Source organism: Stenella coeruleoalba (genome assembly GCF_951394435.1).
Source record: "Stenella coeruleoalba genome assembly, chromosome: 5".
Lineage (NCBI taxonomy): Eukaryota > Metazoa > Chordata > Mammalia > Artiodactyla > Delphinidae > Stenella > Stenella coeruleoalba.
In genome coordinates this window covers 85434245-85451817 of record NC_137150.1, presented here as the reverse complement: position 1 = coordinate 85451817, position 17573 = coordinate 85434245, and the positions used below count along the sequence as shown (strand labels likewise).

At 42.3% G+C, this 17573-nt stretch overlaps 1 protein-coding gene across 5 annotated transcripts in view; it reads left to right on the top strand.

The window, feature by feature from the left end:
• GTPBP8 (GTP binding protein 8) overlaps positions 1-17573 on the top strand; it is a 222995-nt gene that overhangs the window by 106018 nt on the left and 99404 nt on the right. For 4 of the 5 annotated variants that reach the window (XR_013828472.1, XR_013828473.1, XR_013828474.1 and 1 more), the window contains one exon: positions 5076-5177. The gene's annotated coding sequence lies outside the window, so the exon portion shown is untranslated. Of the gene's footprint in view, positions 1-5075; positions 5178-12143; positions 12935-17573 lie in introns of those variants that run through there. The other variant, XR_013828476.1, reaches the window with a different exon arrangement.

Genomic DNA, 17573 nt, shown 5'->3' with positions numbered 1-17573 from the left:
TGAGCCATATGGAAAACCTTAATTTGAGAGTGTGAAGGAACAAGGGAAAGAAGAGTCTGAAGAATGGAAACTTGCTAGTGGGCTAGGTAGGCTCCGGGGAAGGCCAGAGCCTCTAAAGTAGGTGCCTTGAGCTGTATATAACCAGAACATAGTGCACTGGAGCTAAGGGATGGGTGTAAGGTACAGCAGGAAAAGTTGAGACACCACTTGGGGACCCGCCTGTTGGATATATAGAGAACCAGTCAGTGTGTCTCTCAGCATCAAGCAAGTTTTTCCACTAGGAGCACCTGCCTCTTACTCACCTGGATGCATGTCTACCCTGCGATTCCATTGCACTTGGAGCCAGGTGGCTAAATTCATATTGCCCAAAAGCCCCCAAACAGAAATGAGAAGTAAACGATGACATTTGTTATACAGTGCATGCCTACCCAAAGTGCCAGACACTGGGCTAAGGCATTTTACACCCATCACCTCCTTAAATTCTCACAGCACCATGAGGAATGTATTATTTTCCACATACCATAGATGAGGAAACTGAGGCTCAGAGGTGTTAAATGATTGCCCAAGGTCACAGAGCTAGCAAGTGGCAGAGCTGGAATCCACCTCTAAGTCTGATTGACAGCACGAACCACTACAATGCACTTCCTTACTGCTGGTAGCAAGAAATGTCATAGATTTTATACGAGAAATCCCTAAGCTCTCAGACACTGGAAGCGGAAGGCTACAGTGGTGGAGCTTTTGTGGGAAGGACCTTGGCCCCCTTCACCACAGTCCTTCCTCTCCGCTGGCTCCCAGCTCCCAGCTGATGCCCACTAGGCACAGCAATCACAGGGAACCCACAGTCCTTTTAATGACCCACAAAAATGTTTTAATTTGTCATAAAATCAGAAGAGAAAAACTAATATAATTTATTATATTCAAAGAAGTTATAAAGGATAATTTTTAATACTTTTATGTGGAGGAAAAGGTACACAAAAGGCCCACGAAAACCATAATGCAGCCCTGCCTGCTTTCTTAAATAATCTAGAAAGTGTATGGTGTGTAATTGAAATCCTTGCATAGCACCACCTCCTCTTTCATTCATTTGGGGAGTTATATCATTCTAGAAATCCTTAAGTAGGGAACATGCTTTTTTTGGCAGGCTGTTCTTTTCAGCTGACATAAAAGTTGATACAAATATATCTAAATACTCAGATATACAAATGTGACCAGATACTTAAAGCTTAATATTCACAAGCTATACCCAAGAATTGTGTACCCCAACTTGTCCATGGACATAGATTCATAAGCACCATGGGGCAGCCCTAGAACCTGCACTGTAAACATAATCACCAACACACCCAAAGACACACACACACACACACACTTCTCCAACAATAAAACAAATAGACAAGGAGCCAAGAAGATCAAATTACTATCCCATGAACAGTTAAAAAGAGAAAAATCCCAGATTTGCAGTCCAATCTGTGGTAGGTAAATAAAGGATCAAGAGGGGGTGGGAAAAAGAATAAGGCAGTGCAGATTGAGCCAATGCGTTTATTATCATTATTTTTCAAGGTCCAAGACCAGAGCAGTTATTAATGATGGCTCTCAGAGTCTCCCCAGTTAGGCATCCCCTGCTCTTTGAAGGATTCCAGATCTGTACAAGCCAGTAATAACATCAGATTTGAGGATTGAGTTGGGGGTCAAGACAAGGGGAGAAGGGGAGGGGGTAAAAGCTCTGTGAGGGGGTCCATGATTAAAGACAAGCTCAGAAACAGCTGAAAAGCCAGAAAGGAAACTATCTCCTTAATTGGACCCCTTTCACCTCTTTCTTTCCCCATTCCACCAACAATTCTCCTCCCTCCACAGAATGTACCCAGGCAAAACATTTGAAAGGGATTATCTGCCCTGGTCTTCAAAGCCAAGTTATTTTTGGTTAATTGGGGGTGAAAATGTGAGGCAACCTCTGAGCAAAGATACCCTGAAGTCCTACCTGTGTAGAATCAACAAATCCCAAACTCATACCGGTAAGAAGATGTATACTCACAATGGAGCCTCAGGCTTCAACATGATTCCTACAATATTCATTTACCTGGAATGTTGGGAGATTTAGGTATTTTGGTTCACTAATTCATTCCACAAAGATATAATGCCACCTATTGAAATAATAATGATAATAATAAAGTGATAACTCTGTGCCTATGCTAAGTACTTTATCTGCAGTGATCTCATTGAATCCTCACAGCTCCATGAATTAGGCACTGTTATTACAGAGAAGGAATTGTACAGATGAGGAAACTGAAGCTTGCAGATGTGAAGTAATTTACCCAAGATCTAGGAAATAGATCAGGTGCACTGTAACTCAGATCTCTCGTTGTGTAGTTTACATTGTGGGTTTTTTTCTCATTACTATTCATCATTTAAGGTTCTTTCCAAATTTTAACTACTAGAAATAACATGGCAATGTACTCTTTGTACATAAAGTTTTTCTCTTATTCCTGGTCTTTTTTTTTTTTTTTAAGAAAAAATTCACAGGAGTAAGATGTCTGGATTAAATGGTTTAAATATTTGTTGACTCTCACTGTGTATTGCCAAATTGTATTTTTAAAGGTTTTGCTCATTTACACTGGGAACCTCACCATACAAATGACCCATTTTTCTCAAATCCTTTCAGACACTGTCTGTTTACTGATGAGATTTGGCTGCTCTCTGGCCACCATTCCACGATCAATGGCAAAGGTTCTCAGGAATGCTATTTTAGTGGCCAGTAGCATCCCAAGGCTGTGAACATGCTGGATTATAACAGGCTGTATGAAGGCCATTACCTCTTACCCCATCTCCCATCTGTTGGCCAATACCTATAATTCCACCATTAGGGACTCATCCTTTTGGCTTAAGGTTTAGAGTTTTCCTAAAATGTCCCCTGGAAGGTGTTACTTTTAAATGGCTATCAGTTATTTATATTCGGTGTTGAAGGAACAGAACCAGGTTATTTTGAGAAGGAAAGGAAGCCAGGGGACAGTGTTTGGAGTTCTGGGGGCATGGGGTGGGGAAGGGGATTTGGGGAGGGACTGAGAGCCAAGAAGAAAAGTGCGGGCTTCCCTGGTGGCGCAGTGGTTAAGAATCCGCCTGCCAATGTAGGGGACCCTGGTTCGAGCCCTGGTCCGGAAAGAACCCACATGCCATGGAGCAACTAAGCCCGTGCACCACAACTACTGAGCCTGTGCTCTAGAGCCCGCGAGCCACAACTACACAGCCCATGAGCCACAGCTACTGAAGCCCGTGCACCTAGAGCCCATACTCCACAAGAGAAGCCACCACAATGAGAAGCCCGCGCACCGCAACAAAGAGTAGCCCCCACTCGCCGCAACTAGAGAAAGCCTGCACGCAGCAACGAAGACCCGATGCAGCCAAAAATAAATAAATTAAATAAGTAAATCTATAAAAAAAAAAAAAAAGAAGGTGCAAGTCTGTTCCCTCCCCTACTAGCCAAGGGGACATTTTGTTTTTCCTCTTCAGTGTTGTGCATAGGAAGGTAGTTTTCATTTATTCCTTTATTCATTCATTCCACAAAAATTTTTTTTGAGTGCTTAATATGATGTAGACAGCATTACAGGTGCTGGAGAGAGATACATCTGTGAACAAAACAAAGTCCTTGCCCTAAGGATTGCTTACATTTTAGTAACAGGAGACAGTCAAACAAATAAACATATAATGTGTCAGGAAGTAATAATGCTGTAAAGTATTGTTTCTAAAGAGGAAAATTGTCAGAAGCCAGTCTCTGAGAAGGACTCCAGGGATAGATAATCTCCAGACTCAAGGATGTGGGGCATATATGTGAGACTGAGGGATATGGCAGGAAAACAAAAATTACAGACAAATCACTAGCAAACAAGGCAGCTTTCTGACTCTTATTAGACAGTACTCTAGACCCCCTTCATTTCTCCCAACGAAGATTCATGATTTTAGTCACCAGATCCCTCAATTGCTGTAAGAATGTGAAGGATGTGTGTAGATAGGGTGCTATTGTTCTGTGTGTGGATCCAATGTATTGTTCTATAGCGAGAGCAGCAGAGCTCTTTCAGGCTTCCCTCTGACAAGTGCCTGTGGTGAGAAGGCTGGAAAGCCTTGGAAGTTAAGACTCTACCTAACCCGCTGCTGTGGAACTTGGGGCAGGCCCCTAACTGCTCTGCCCTGGGCCTCAATCAAGTCCAATTAAGCAAAGCGAGGAGTTTAGACTCTAGAAAGAAGGTCTCCATGGTCCCTTCCAGCCCTGGTCTTTGTCTTCGACCTCAGCTTGCATTTCTGCCTGTGAGCCTTCCAAGTAAACAGCAGGATTAATCCATCAGCTCAACTGGGCTGGGAGAGGAAGGGAAGCAGGCAGAAGAAGTATCAATGGTATTGCACTCCAGTGAGCACTGAAGAGGTTCCATTCATGGACCAACAAAACCTGGGAGAAGCCTCGGACTTAATCTGCCAAGGAGGCTCCAGCAGTAGGAACAAAGGAAATCACAGCCGTATTTGGCAATCCAGGCACAGCTTCTGTGTTCTCCCTGAGACCTGAGCCCACCAGCTCCCCCAGTGCACGTGCGCATGCGGCGCACGCACGCGCGTGTGCGCGCGCGCACACACACACACACACACACACACACTGTGGGATTACTGGTTTCCAGAAGGAAAGGGGAAGACAAAGAGGCAAAGACACGGCACTTGAGGAGTTAGGTGATAGCTGATATAAGAACCTCATTTTAACTCTACCTTTTAGACCAGGTTGTAGGAGCACTTGTAATTTAATTTTATAAAATTAAGATCCTTTTTACACTTAAAAACCAAGGAGCACTTTGATGAGGTTCAAAATGAAACTGTTGCCTGGACTTCTGCATGAAACCTTTTAGGGTCCTGAAGTAATTTACGTTTCTTAACACATTATGGCGGTTACAATACTTTGTGCCTTTCCATAGAACCTCCAGCTAGGCATTTTAAAAAATATTCCGACACCTTTCTAGTGAAGTAGGTTGGGATTATACATAGTCCCATTTTATAAGTGGGAAAGCTGAAGTCGTGTTTCTTATGGCTGCCTATTATGTCTACAGTATGCTGCTGCAGTCACCTGGGCCAGCTTCCTCACCAGACATGATCCTTGACTTTGAATGGATGGTGGTGAGAATGGACAGATTGCTATCACCCTTCCACAGGTAAGTCCCAGAAAGAGGATGGGCAATTAGGATGCCACACAACAACAAGTATCTTTCCTGGTTGGGGAAATAAGGACGTGATGCTACCCCTCTCCATGCTAATCTAAATGCCACACTCTGTCTTTGTCAGCTGCTGAAAGTATCTGGGAGATTATATTATTAGGATGACTCACAAAATTAAATAATCACTTGTTTTTGTTTTGTTTTGTACTCATATGTTTTTCTTCATTTGACCTTCTGCTGCCCTATGCTATATAAATTGCATCTTTCTGAAGGCAAGCCTAAGTTTGCATACATTAGTATGTATAAGTAGCATTTCAGCTTATAGGCATTGTCTTTAAAAAGGAGCTGGAGCAGTCTTTTGTGGGGTCTTCAACTAAGATATTTGCTAAATAACTTCGGGGCAAATATTTTTGCCTGAAAGCCTAGTATAAAAATGAAAAGAATTCTGCAAGCAAGGAATTTAGCTTATTGTGTTCAGTTATTTTTCCACAAGGAATAGGTGAGGGATGTGAGGTTAAAAATTATTGTTGAGTTATAACCAGTAGGTGACAGACGTGGTTTCTTTTTTAAAAATATGATACCTGTGGCCACAACTGATTGTAGGAAAAACCATGGAGATGTTTCTCGTGGGTTCAGCTATTTTCCTTTTCTGTGCTCCTCTCCCTACTAGTGGTTTGTTTTTACCTGTGAATTAGGTGGCCCTTATCATTCCATCAAGATGTTCTTGATCTTTGCCCTACACTTTGATGTTTCCCTGAGTAGCATCTCTCGGAGCAAACCCATTTCCCCACTTCATCAATAGTTTCCAGGCCAGGTTTGACTTCTTGATAATTGGACAATTTCAGGTATATCCCCAGAACAGGGAACTTTGGGGGCCAAAGAGCCTCCAAGCAGCACTCCTCTCCAACTCTTCATGGAGGGTCTGCTCATAGGTTGAGTCTGGCCCCTTCAGACCTCTCTTCTCCACTATCACAGAGGCAGTCAAGACTCTTAGCCAGGCTTGTGAGCAAAACAAAGGAAGCTGTTGCAGTTGTAAAACTACTTTGAAGCTCTTTGTGGAGAAAGAACTTCTGGTGGCCCTGTTGCTTCCTAAGAGCTCTCCTCCCACTCTCAGTGGTGTGAGTGTAAATTTTCCAGAAACCTCCAGGCCTCTTCATCATCACAAGTCTCACCTTCCCACTCAACTCTCTTTCTAGGTGAAGACTTAGCCTCTGCAGACCTGCGAGCCCTATAGTTGACCTCCCTGCCCCCATATACAAAGTTACTTCCTGCTTTGGTTGCATCTATTATTAGAAGGGATTAGAGGTGTTTTGCACTAGTGGCACATGGTGGGCACAGTGTATATGTTGGCAGAGTCGAACAGACTACCAGGAAAGGGACATACCCTTCTGCCATAAAACTCCAATAGAAGGCGGCTTGCGTCTGAGACAGTGACCCTCAAAGGGTGGTTGGTGTAAGGCTCACAGCAGGCAGGAAGGGACTTGTGAGCCTTGAAAGGGTTAAAGTATGTCTTTTGTGGGGAGGGATGGAGCTTCATGTGGTAGATGATGGGGTAGGTGAGCCATGGGGCTTTTTGCCATAGTCAAAAAAATTTGAGGGGGCTTCCCTGGTGGCACAGTGGTTGAGAGTCCACCTGCCGATGCAGGGGACATGGGTTCGTGCCCCGGTCCAGGAAGATCCCACATGCTGCGGAGCGGCTGGGCCCGTGAGCCATGGCCGCTGAGCCTGAGCGTCCGGAGCCTGTGCTCCACAACGGGAGAGGCCACAACAGTGAGTGGCCTGCATACCGAAAAAAAAAAAAAAAAAAAAAAAATTGAGAACATTGGATAAAAGTACAGTCATGCCAGGAAGGAAAGGGATGGCCATTGTCTTTGAAAAGTGTCTTCTGCTGCACCTGAAAATGGGCAGCTCAGCCTGTGACACATAGGGATGCAGAGAAGGTCCACAGATGGCCTTGACCTCAGAGACTCATCACCATCCTTTCAAGTTCTGAATCCTGACTCTCCTGACATCATTAGAATAGCATGCCCCACCCCCAAAAGCTGAAACTCCAAGGCTGTGTGCATCCAGATATTACACACACACACACACACACACACACACACGCATGCGCACACGCGTGCGCACGCATGTTGCCAATTTGTTAATTAACCCTGATAAATACAACTGATAAGAGTACTAGTTATTCCCTTTGGCCTGATCAGAACATTCCTTCAGAATGAAGGATGTAAGTTGAGTTTCAGAAGCGTCTCTCCTTGAAGAAGCTTTAGGCACTCTCACAAGGTCAGGGGCCAGGAAAACCTCTGTCCAGGATAGTGCCTCTGCAAACTTGCTTTTTCTTGACTCTTAAAGCTGATCATTTTCCTCTCCCCACTCTACTTCCCAGAGAGATGTGTTCTGTTCAGAGGGGTTCTTCAAACAGCATGCACTCAATTGGTTGGGTTCTGAGTACTGTCCTACTACCTGCTTCCCTGACTTTTCTCCTAGTTCACCTTGATTGGTATCTTAGGTATTCCCAAGCTTTTGACTCACATATTTAGGGATGATATCGTGATTTACTTCCACAGGTGGCTAATCACATCCATTGTGTATGGATCTTAGTAGTTTCACTCTTACAGGGAACTATATTTCCAAAGTCTTAGAACACATCTTATTGTGGTCTCTAGGCCCTACAATGTCTTCTAGTCCTGTGATCTGTTGGTAGGAGGAAATTCTCCCCAAGTGACAGCTCCTGAGTCACAGCTCCTGAGTCACAGTGTCCAGAGATGGACACTGAGTTCGTGTAGTCCTTCTACCATCCCTCCTCTGACTTAGGCATTTGCCTTGACCTCTTCAGTGAAGCTGGCTCTAGGCATTCTTCCCACACAGCACAGAAAGAATTGGGATGAGAGATGGCTGAGTCCCTTAACTGCAACTTTTTGTACAGCAGAGGAATCAAATAAGAGATGAAAAAGCAGCTGCAAGTGAGTATGTGTGACCTGGGCCCTCAAGCAGGACAGGGGGCTGAAGTTTAATTGTCCTCTCTCTGGATCAGTTTATTGGTTGTAGCTTTCAGGATGGTCCCAGCTCCTGAAGTCTCACTCACTTAGCAAACATCTACTAGTAGCCTCCAAGCTTCACGGCACGGAGTGTGGGCGTAGGATGCATAAAAGATGAACAAGACATGGTGCGTGCACTCCAGGAACTCACAGTCTAGTGAAGGCAGGAACGCTGGCTTTCTGGCAAGTGGTTCCTGGAATAAGTTATGGGATAATAACAGGCAAGAAGGACAAGGAACATTTGGAATTGCCTGGAGAGGCATCCACCCTTGAAATCCTTCCTGCAAGCACAAGGCTGGTTTTCTGCACTGGAAGCTGTGCTCCCCTTCTTCCTCCTTCTCCCTATCCTCCAGCTCTTTCCTCCCTGCCTGAGTCTGACTGTTCTCCCCGCCTGAGGGCTGAGGCGCTGCTTCACAGGATGAGTCATCCCCACCTGTCCCCACACATAGAGGGGCACCCCTCCATGAAAGGAACAGGGATCTTCGGAGTAAGCTCAAGTTTGGGCCAATATATTTACTTACTTTAAAGAGGTTAAAGAGTGAAAACTCTTATTTGAATGTGAGTGAGCTTCGACACTCCTTTTTAAAGCACAGGGATATGGTAAACTTTTTAAAATGTACCTACCCTGGTATCGTGAGACCCCCAGGGCTAGAAACTATGGACTAGTGAATGAGAAAAAGCTAGGAAGTAAACTAGCCTCATTTAAACAGCTGACAAGGAGAGTTGTATTAATTTTAGCTAAAGTAAGTTCCAAAACCAAGTGAAATGTTCCAAGAATGGGCATCCCTACAGATTCTATTGTTCATAAAATGGTAATCCAAGATATTATGAATTTGACAAATATTTAGTGTCAGTCACCTTAGTGAGCACTGGAAATACTGAGCAAGTCAGTCTCAGCCCTCATGGTTCCTTGATGATGTTTCTTCAAAGTAAAAGGCACAGCTTCCTAAAAGTTCTGTGCTCTCTCTTGCTCTCTCACTCTCTCCCCCACCTTTCTTTCTCTCCACCCTCTGCCCACTTTCTTTCTATCTCTCTCCCTCCGTCTTCCTCTCTTTCCTCACACTGGTGATAGTCATGGGCAGAGTCTGTTGGCAACAACCACAATGACATCCAGGCACTGTTTTGTATCATCCACACTTTGCTGTGTGGTTGTATCAGTCAGGATAGACTAGGTTATGCTCTAGCAACAAACAACTCCAAAATCTTAGTGGCTTAAAACAACAAAGATTTAGTTTTCACTCAAGTCACATATGCATCACGAGTCAGCAGGGATCTTTGCTTTTGTAGCCACTTAGAAACCCAAGCTGATGGAGCAGCTGCCATCTTGAGCGTTACTGGTGATTGTGCCAAAGATAAAAGAACGCTCTGGAAAGTCTCAGAAACGGGCTCCAGGCCCCAGCCAGGAAGAGTTACATGTCACTTCTGCACAGAATTCAAAGGCGATATAACTAGTCACAATACCCAGTTCAACCATAAGAATCCAAGAAGTTTAATCCTCCTCTGTGACAGAATTGAGGTAAATGAAATATTTGGCAAATAGTACTAGTGACTACCACAGTGGTGTGTAGTAGATTTGATAGGTGCTGACCCAAACCCTAAGATGCTAGGCCACCGGGCAATTTCGACCTCATCATAGTGAATTCTGCCTCCTCAGCCTCAAAGGAAAGTAGGAAAAGCACAATTCCCACTAGGTTCTTGGAGTAGTCTGATCCCAGGGTGACCTTTCATGCCACTCTCCAGCCATATAGTTACACACACACACACACACACACACACAGAGTGGAGATAAGGGAGGTGGGGGGGACTAGAGTAATGAGATGATCAAATGCGGAGTTTTCAAAATCAGACAGAGCTGGGTTTGCATCCTGCTTTCACCACGTACTGCCCATGTGAACTTGAGCAAATTTCTTAACTCTTCTGTGTCTCTCTTTCCTCATCTGAAAAATGGGACTAATAATGCTTAGCTCCTAAGTTTATTGTTGGGATACACTGAGAGAAATTAGGCAAATCCCTTAGCCCAGTGCCTGGTAACTGACAAGTCCTCCATAAGTAAGAACCATTATTGTTAGTGTTAGGATTGGAATAATAAGCAAATATCAGTGCAATGTCGAAAAGATATGTAGCAAATCTGAAAGATATTTAAAATTTTTTGCCTTTTCCTTGAGATGCTCTACTAAGTGTCAAGAAAAGGAGTGTGGGAGAGATGTGCCCAAATAACAACAAATAACACGCGTGGAGAAGTCAGTGGTGTGATACAGTGGATACACCATTTCCCAACATACAGTGCTTGGGGGTTCTATGTATATAGCACTCCTACTAAATATCTCCTAAGGTTAACATGTCTACTCTAATCTTAGATCTTTATTGAGAGCCTACTATACATAGACACCTTACAAATATTATTCCATTTAATCATTGTGATAAACCCATCAGCTCAGATTTGGATCCCCATTTTATGAATGGGAGCCTTTACAGCAGAGTGGGTAAGAGCATGGGCTCTGGTGTCAGACTGCCTGGATTAAAATCCAGACTCTACCAACAACCATCTGCATGTCCTCAGGCAACTTACTTTACCACTTGTTCATCTGTAAAATGGGAATAATAATTGCATGTCACCAAGATGCTGTGTTAATTAGATGAGATAATGTATGTAAAGCGCTGAGCCCAGGACTTGGCGTGTAATAAGGGCTCGATGGATGTTGGCTAGGATTACCAAATATGACGAAATCAAGTCTCCAAAAACATAAGTCCCTTGCCTGAGATCACACGGTTAGTAATTAGGAAAATTTAAACTCTGGTCTTTCCAAATCCAAAGCACATGTGCCTTTGTTTAACCACATCATTCCATTATTTACACTCAAATAATTGCCCTTAGGACTGCATTAATCTTCTGAAATTTGGGTCAGGCAATCCTCAGGCACAGTTGAAAAAAAAGCAAGAAATTGTGCAGTGGGCAGACTCCGACAGTGGCAATAAGTAAGTGGAGTCACTCTATTTTCAGTACTCATCCAGATTGGCTTCTAAAGATGCTTATACTCTAAGAAAGCGGAGATGGTACTTCAGAGTTTTAGATTACCTACTATTGAGTACCTGCATCCATCAGGCTCTGTGCTAGGTGATTTCCCTGTTTTCTCATTTAATTGTCACACAGACCTGTGAAGGAAGTCCATACTTATTTTCCTCATTTTACAGGAGAGGAGACTAAGATTTAAAAGGTTAAGTAACTTACCCAAGGTCACACAGGTGAAAAATAGCAAAGCCTCTGAAAGATGAATTAGGTTGAAAACAACCTTTACTAACTAAACAATGTAATCTCATTTAAAAAAAAAATTTTAGTCGGTATTTTCCCACATAATCACAGTAATAAATGATCATCATAGAAAGTCTGGAAAGTAGTGCAAAGTGCAACGAAGCAGGAAAAATTATCCATGACTCTATCACCCAGAGTCAATCACTGTTAAGTCTTTTAGTATAGTTCCTTCAGATCTTTTCTCTATATTTCATTTTCATTTTATAGTTGAGATCATACTGCAACAGTTTGTAATGTTATTTTTTAAGAGGCCAAGAATGAATTCAGTAGTCATTTCAAGTTAATATAATAAAATCTTTGGTTATAAGAATTCGGGGACTGATAATTATAGTTGCCATTTGTTGACTATTTCTGTATGTCTGGCGCCATGCAAAATAGTTTTAACTAAAGTACCTCCTTTTATCTAAACCTATCAAGTGGGTGTTAAATAATCAAAACATCAGAATATTTATGTAACCAGTATTTTAATGCACTCCACTTTTTAAGAGAAAGAGGTAAAGGACAACAAATAAGCTGGTAGATCTTATTTAAAAAACCCAAACAAAAGCATTGCCAGGCTGTGGCCTGTGGTCGCCATAAATTCTCTTCTGTTTTCCATCCCTTTTCTGTCTGCAGCACAGTGAGGCTTGGTGTCCATGATGATGACCACAGTGATGATTCACAAGCATCACAGACGAAAGGAGTTTAACTATACTTCCTTCCCTTGGCTTATGCCTGGATAGGCCCACACTTGAGCAGCTCAGGTTACAGGACCACTCAGTGGACATCAGAAACAGGAAATGAACCACTTCTCCCTAATGTGGGCTGGGTCATGTTCCAATTTCCTCCTTTGGTCATCTTTGCTGGCTCTACCGTAGCCCTCTCATCCCTGTGATCTGAACTTCAGGACTGCCTTCTCTGTAACCCTCAGAAACTTCCTTAACTAGACATAGACTGGGTGGAAAATGGTAGCTGGACTACCTTTGCGGGGAGTGGTTGCCCTGTGGGACAGGAAGAAAAGAAAGGAGAGAAAAGTCTTTTTGAGATTAAGGAAAGTGCTCTCAGCATTAAAATCTGAAAATAGCCTCCATGTGGTAAGAACACATGACCCCTAAGGGTCCTAAAGGGAGATGGTAGGGGAGGCTCTGGCTGCAAAGATGCTACAGGTCAGGAGTGGACTTTCAGCGTTTGCTATTTTATATGTTTAAAGACTAGGTCTGTGTTTTGTTAACTGAACTTGCTAATAGCCACCACTTGAATTGCTGCTTCCAGCTCTGTTTGTTTTAAATAAGGAGATTCAGCCAGTAATAATGGGAGGAGCTGCAAATGACTGCCCCAGTTGGGAAGTGCCTGCTTGTTTTTCCATCTCCCTGGGCATGCAGATGCGCAGGCCACACTCACAGACGCACACATCTGAGGAGATAGCCCGAGGGAGCCCTCGATATGTATATTTATATAGGAGGTGTGTGTAAGGGGGCACTCAAGTATCAAAATACTTAGGTAACTGTGGGTGAAAAGAGGAGTTATGTTGCAAGAATTTAAATATACCATGTCTCATATATTTATTTCTTTCTTCATTCATTTGACAAACCTTCATTGAGCACCTACTGTGAGAAGCACTGTGTGTTTGCTGTGAGACATGCTATTATTTCTAAAAGATGGGCCTTTATTCCTCTCCCTTCAGAAGCTTACCATCTGATGGGGGTACTATCTGATCATCCACTAAAGCGTACAATCACCCACCGTGAGCGATAATGCAGGATAAATGCCTTAGGAGCGATAATGAAGATAGGTGCTGTAGGAATCCAGAGAAGTAACTGTTCACTGCTGGCTCAGACGAAGAGAGGTGGAGAGGGAAGAGGTGGTCTAGGAATTGAACGGCAAATCTCCAGAGGCAAAGAAAAAGGTATAGCACGCTGAGAGTTGCAAGCAGACTGGTTTATCTGCAGAGTAATCACATGGGAAAGTGTATTGAAATGAAATTGGAAGCTAGGGGTCAGATTGGGAAGTACCTCCCAAGGTCTCAGAAATTCAAGAGATAAGGGTGATGTTAGAGCAGAGAACAGCTCTTCACTTTCTGAGTGTCTGCTAGGCCAACAAGCCAACACTCTATGTGAAGGAAGTAAATGCATATGGACTGTGTCAAAGTTGTGGAAAACATAGCCTCAGAATAAAAGATAGCTCTTTAAATTGAACCAGTTAAGAAAATTAAACTATGATTATTTTTTTTTGCCATGGCCCAGTGGAAAGGTCATCACAGCCATTGATATGGCTAAGTTTTCCTTACTCCAACTCCAAGCTCACCAAAGAAACCTACAACCATCATGTAAGTCCATAGGAGAAGAAGGCTACCTTGGTGAGTTAGCTGCCACCCTGGCCTTGCACGTTAGTCTCTTTAGAGCTCTGCTAGCATGAATGTGTCCTGAAGTGGAATCTGCTCTTAGGCCACTGGCCAAATCACGTTTCTGAATCTTCAGAGCTTAAGACTAGGGACTTCCCTGCTGGCGCGGTGGTTAAGAATCCACCAGCCAATGCAGAGGACATGGGTTCAAGCCCTGGTCTGGGAAGACCCCACATGCCTCGGAGCAGCTAAGTCTGTGCACCACAACTACTGAGCCTGCACTATAGAGCCTATGCTCCACAACAAGAGAAACCACCACAGTGAGAACCCTGCACACCGCAACGAAGAGTAGCCCCCGCTCGCCGCAACTAGAGAAAGCCCATGTGCAGCAACGAAGACCCAATGCAGCCAAAAATTAATTAATTAATTAATTAATTAATTTTTTTAAATAAAAAAAAACCCAAAACTTAAGACTAAACCCTGGACCTTGCTGAATTCACCAAGGTAAATGGCCCTTTCTTGAGTCCCATTTGGGCAGCTCACCAGATTTCCCTCTGGGCCTCCTGAGAGAGTACCTCATCATTCAAGATACCCACAGTTTTGGTTAATGGAAAAGTTTAGTTTATAGACTTGACTGTGCACGGCATATGTAAATCAGCAAGAAGTGAATAGAATAAAATAGGCTTACACTAAAAGACCCTAAATGTTTTTTTTTTTGATGATTCAAGAACTACTTCATCAAAAGACATATCCAGAATATATCAGAACTCTTAAAACACAACAGAAAACAAATAACCCAATGGAAAAAAAATTGGGTAAGATAATTGAACAGGCACTTCACCAAAGAGACTATTTGGATGACAAGTGAGCACATAAAAAGTTGTCAAACAGCACTAATCATTAAGGAAATGCTGATTAAAACCAGATGAGTTACCACTTATTATTATAATGGCTAAAAAAAAAGCACTGACAATGTCATGTGCTGACAAGGATGCAGAGCAACTCGAACTCTAGGCATTGCAGGTGAGAAAGCAAAAAGGTTTGCCAGTTTTTTTAAAAGTTAAACATGCACAAACCATATGACCTAGCAATTCTGCTCCTGGATATTCACCCTAGTGAAATGAAAATTTATTTTCACATGAAAATGTGTACATGCATGTTTATAGCCACTGTAGTCATAATCACCAAAAACTTGAAACAACCCCAATGTCCTTCACTAGGTGAGTGGGTAAACAAAAGCTACTTCAGAATTTTACAGTACTTTGGGAGGAAGAAACATTATGATCAGTTAGTGTCATGAGGTGGTACCATAGGAGGAAAATGGTCATATGTTTTCTTCTACTTATTAAGATTCCAGACAAAGTAAGGATTTTATGCTACCACAAACATCAGAAAATGTGCAAGCTGTTCATTGACGCTTGTGTTAACCATGCTGTGTATGAGTTCCCTGTGCCTAAGCATATAGGTATTGAGTATGAAATGTAGGGTTTTTGGGGGGGGGTTTAAGATTTTTTTTTTGATGTGGACCACTTTTAAAGTCTTTATTGAATTTGTTACAATATTGCTTCTGCTTTATGTTTTGGTTTTTTGGCTATGAGGCATGTGGGATTTTAGCTCCCTGACCAGGGATTGAACCTTCATCCCCTGCACTGGAAGGCAAAGTCTTAACCACTGGACCACCAGGGAAGTCCCTGAAATGTAGGTTTTGAAGGAGCAGAAGGGTGAAGTATTTGAGTGGGAAGAGCAAGAGAAGGTCTGCATGTAGAATAAATGAAGGAGTCTCTGTTTGTCAATGTTGACTTCAACCCAGGACCAAAGTGAGGCAAGTGCCTGCATATGTGTTGTATTAAAAAACTTTTAAAATTACGGCTTAAAATCACTGAGCATCTTTAAAAACTGGTCTCTTTGGGGGTGAGGGGGGCTACTGTATTTAGATGAACTCAAGAGAGTTGACAAACTTAAAGAATTGGGAGGGCAGGAGATAGTGCCAGAGGAAACTAACTCCTCATATCAGTGGAGTCTTTGATATTTGCTGTCCTGTGTACCCAGGCACTTGACTTGTGACCCATCCTCTCCACTCTGAAGCAGCAAAAGTTCTTTTGTTGCAAATCTATCTCTGTATTCCAAAAAGTGCTTCATTAGGGGTGGGGAAGCCACTAACTGAATTAAGTGAGACATAAGTTTACCAGCAGGTGGCAATAGAGGTAATTGTGTCTCCGGAAAGATTAAACTCGTATTACTTTATAAACCAGAGATGGGAATCTTCAGAACTTGATTGGGCCCCAACTTCACTTCCTTCTGCCTTACACTAGCATTCTATGAGTTGGAATTGTTCAAGCCAAAATAGTGTATCCAGATATATAACCTTTTCCTCACTGAGCTGCTGCTGCACTCTGATTTCTGAATGGCTCCTCCTCTAAGAGTTTGATGCTTTTAGTTGAAAAATTAGAAATAATGGCAAAATCATGATTAATATCATAAATTAGATTTGTTCGTGGTTTAGGGAAGCTCAAAAAGGTGAAATAAAACACTGCTTTCAAATATAACCTCCTGATACTATTAAGTAAGCTAACCTAAACTCTCAAAGAGCAAAGATGAAGCAATCAGACTGCTTTGGAATATCAAAGGGACATTAGGTTCCTAAGTGAATTTCTCTGACCTTTCTTAATTCCTTTCACACAGGAGAAAACCCGTAGTTTTCAATGGAAAAATAAACTCTTTATTTACACACAATAATTTCAAAGGCCAGTGGAACAAGACAGTGTGCTGTGAAGCCCATGTCTCCATGGACAGCAAAGTGTTGCAAGAATGTTTCACCTGACTATCCTTACCTGAAAACTTACCGACTGTCTGTACTTCTTCCTGTTTCGCCAGCTTTCTCTGATTCTGTCTCCTTCTGGAGAGGTTCGTAAGCTCCTAACTCCTAGTTTCATCCTCTACAATCTCTCTGTTCTCTTGTGGTTCTTCATGCCCTTTATTTATTTATTTTTTACAATCTCTCTCTGATGACTGAGAGGAAATTTGGAATACATGATTTAGAAAAATAAAAACTATTATTGCTATATTTCTTGGTAAGGCTCATTCAATTCCATGATATTTCTAAAAATCAGAAATAAATTACTTTTTCAATTATTTAACTTATGTTTTTAAATAAACACATTCATGTGATTCAAAATTCCAATGATCCAAAAGGGTAAAAATGTTTCTCTTACCCCTTCTCCCAGCCACACAGTTCTCTTTGGAAGCACCTAATGCTACTATTTTCTGATAAATATTTCCAGAGACATTATAGGCATATACAAGCAGTTAAACGTGTATATGCATCTGTATGTATGTATATATGTGTATTTATACATTCTTTATTTTTCTTTGTTTTTACACAAATCATAGCATACTTTATACAAAAGCACCCTGCTTCTTCTTCTTTTTTTTTTTTATTACTTAGCTGAGTATCTTGGCAATCATTCCCTATCAATCCAGAAACAATTCTGCTATGAATAACCTTGTTCATATGTCATTTTTCACATAGGAGCATATGTCTGAAGGATAAATTCCTAGAAGCAGAATTGCTGGGTTAAAGGATATGTGCATTTGTAAGTTTAATAAGTATTGCAAAACTGCCCTTCTTAGAATCTGTAACCCCAGTGATATGAGAGGGCCTGTCTTTCTGCCTTCTCACCACCCAGCCCTCCTCATTGCTCTGTTTTTCACCATTCTTCTATTCT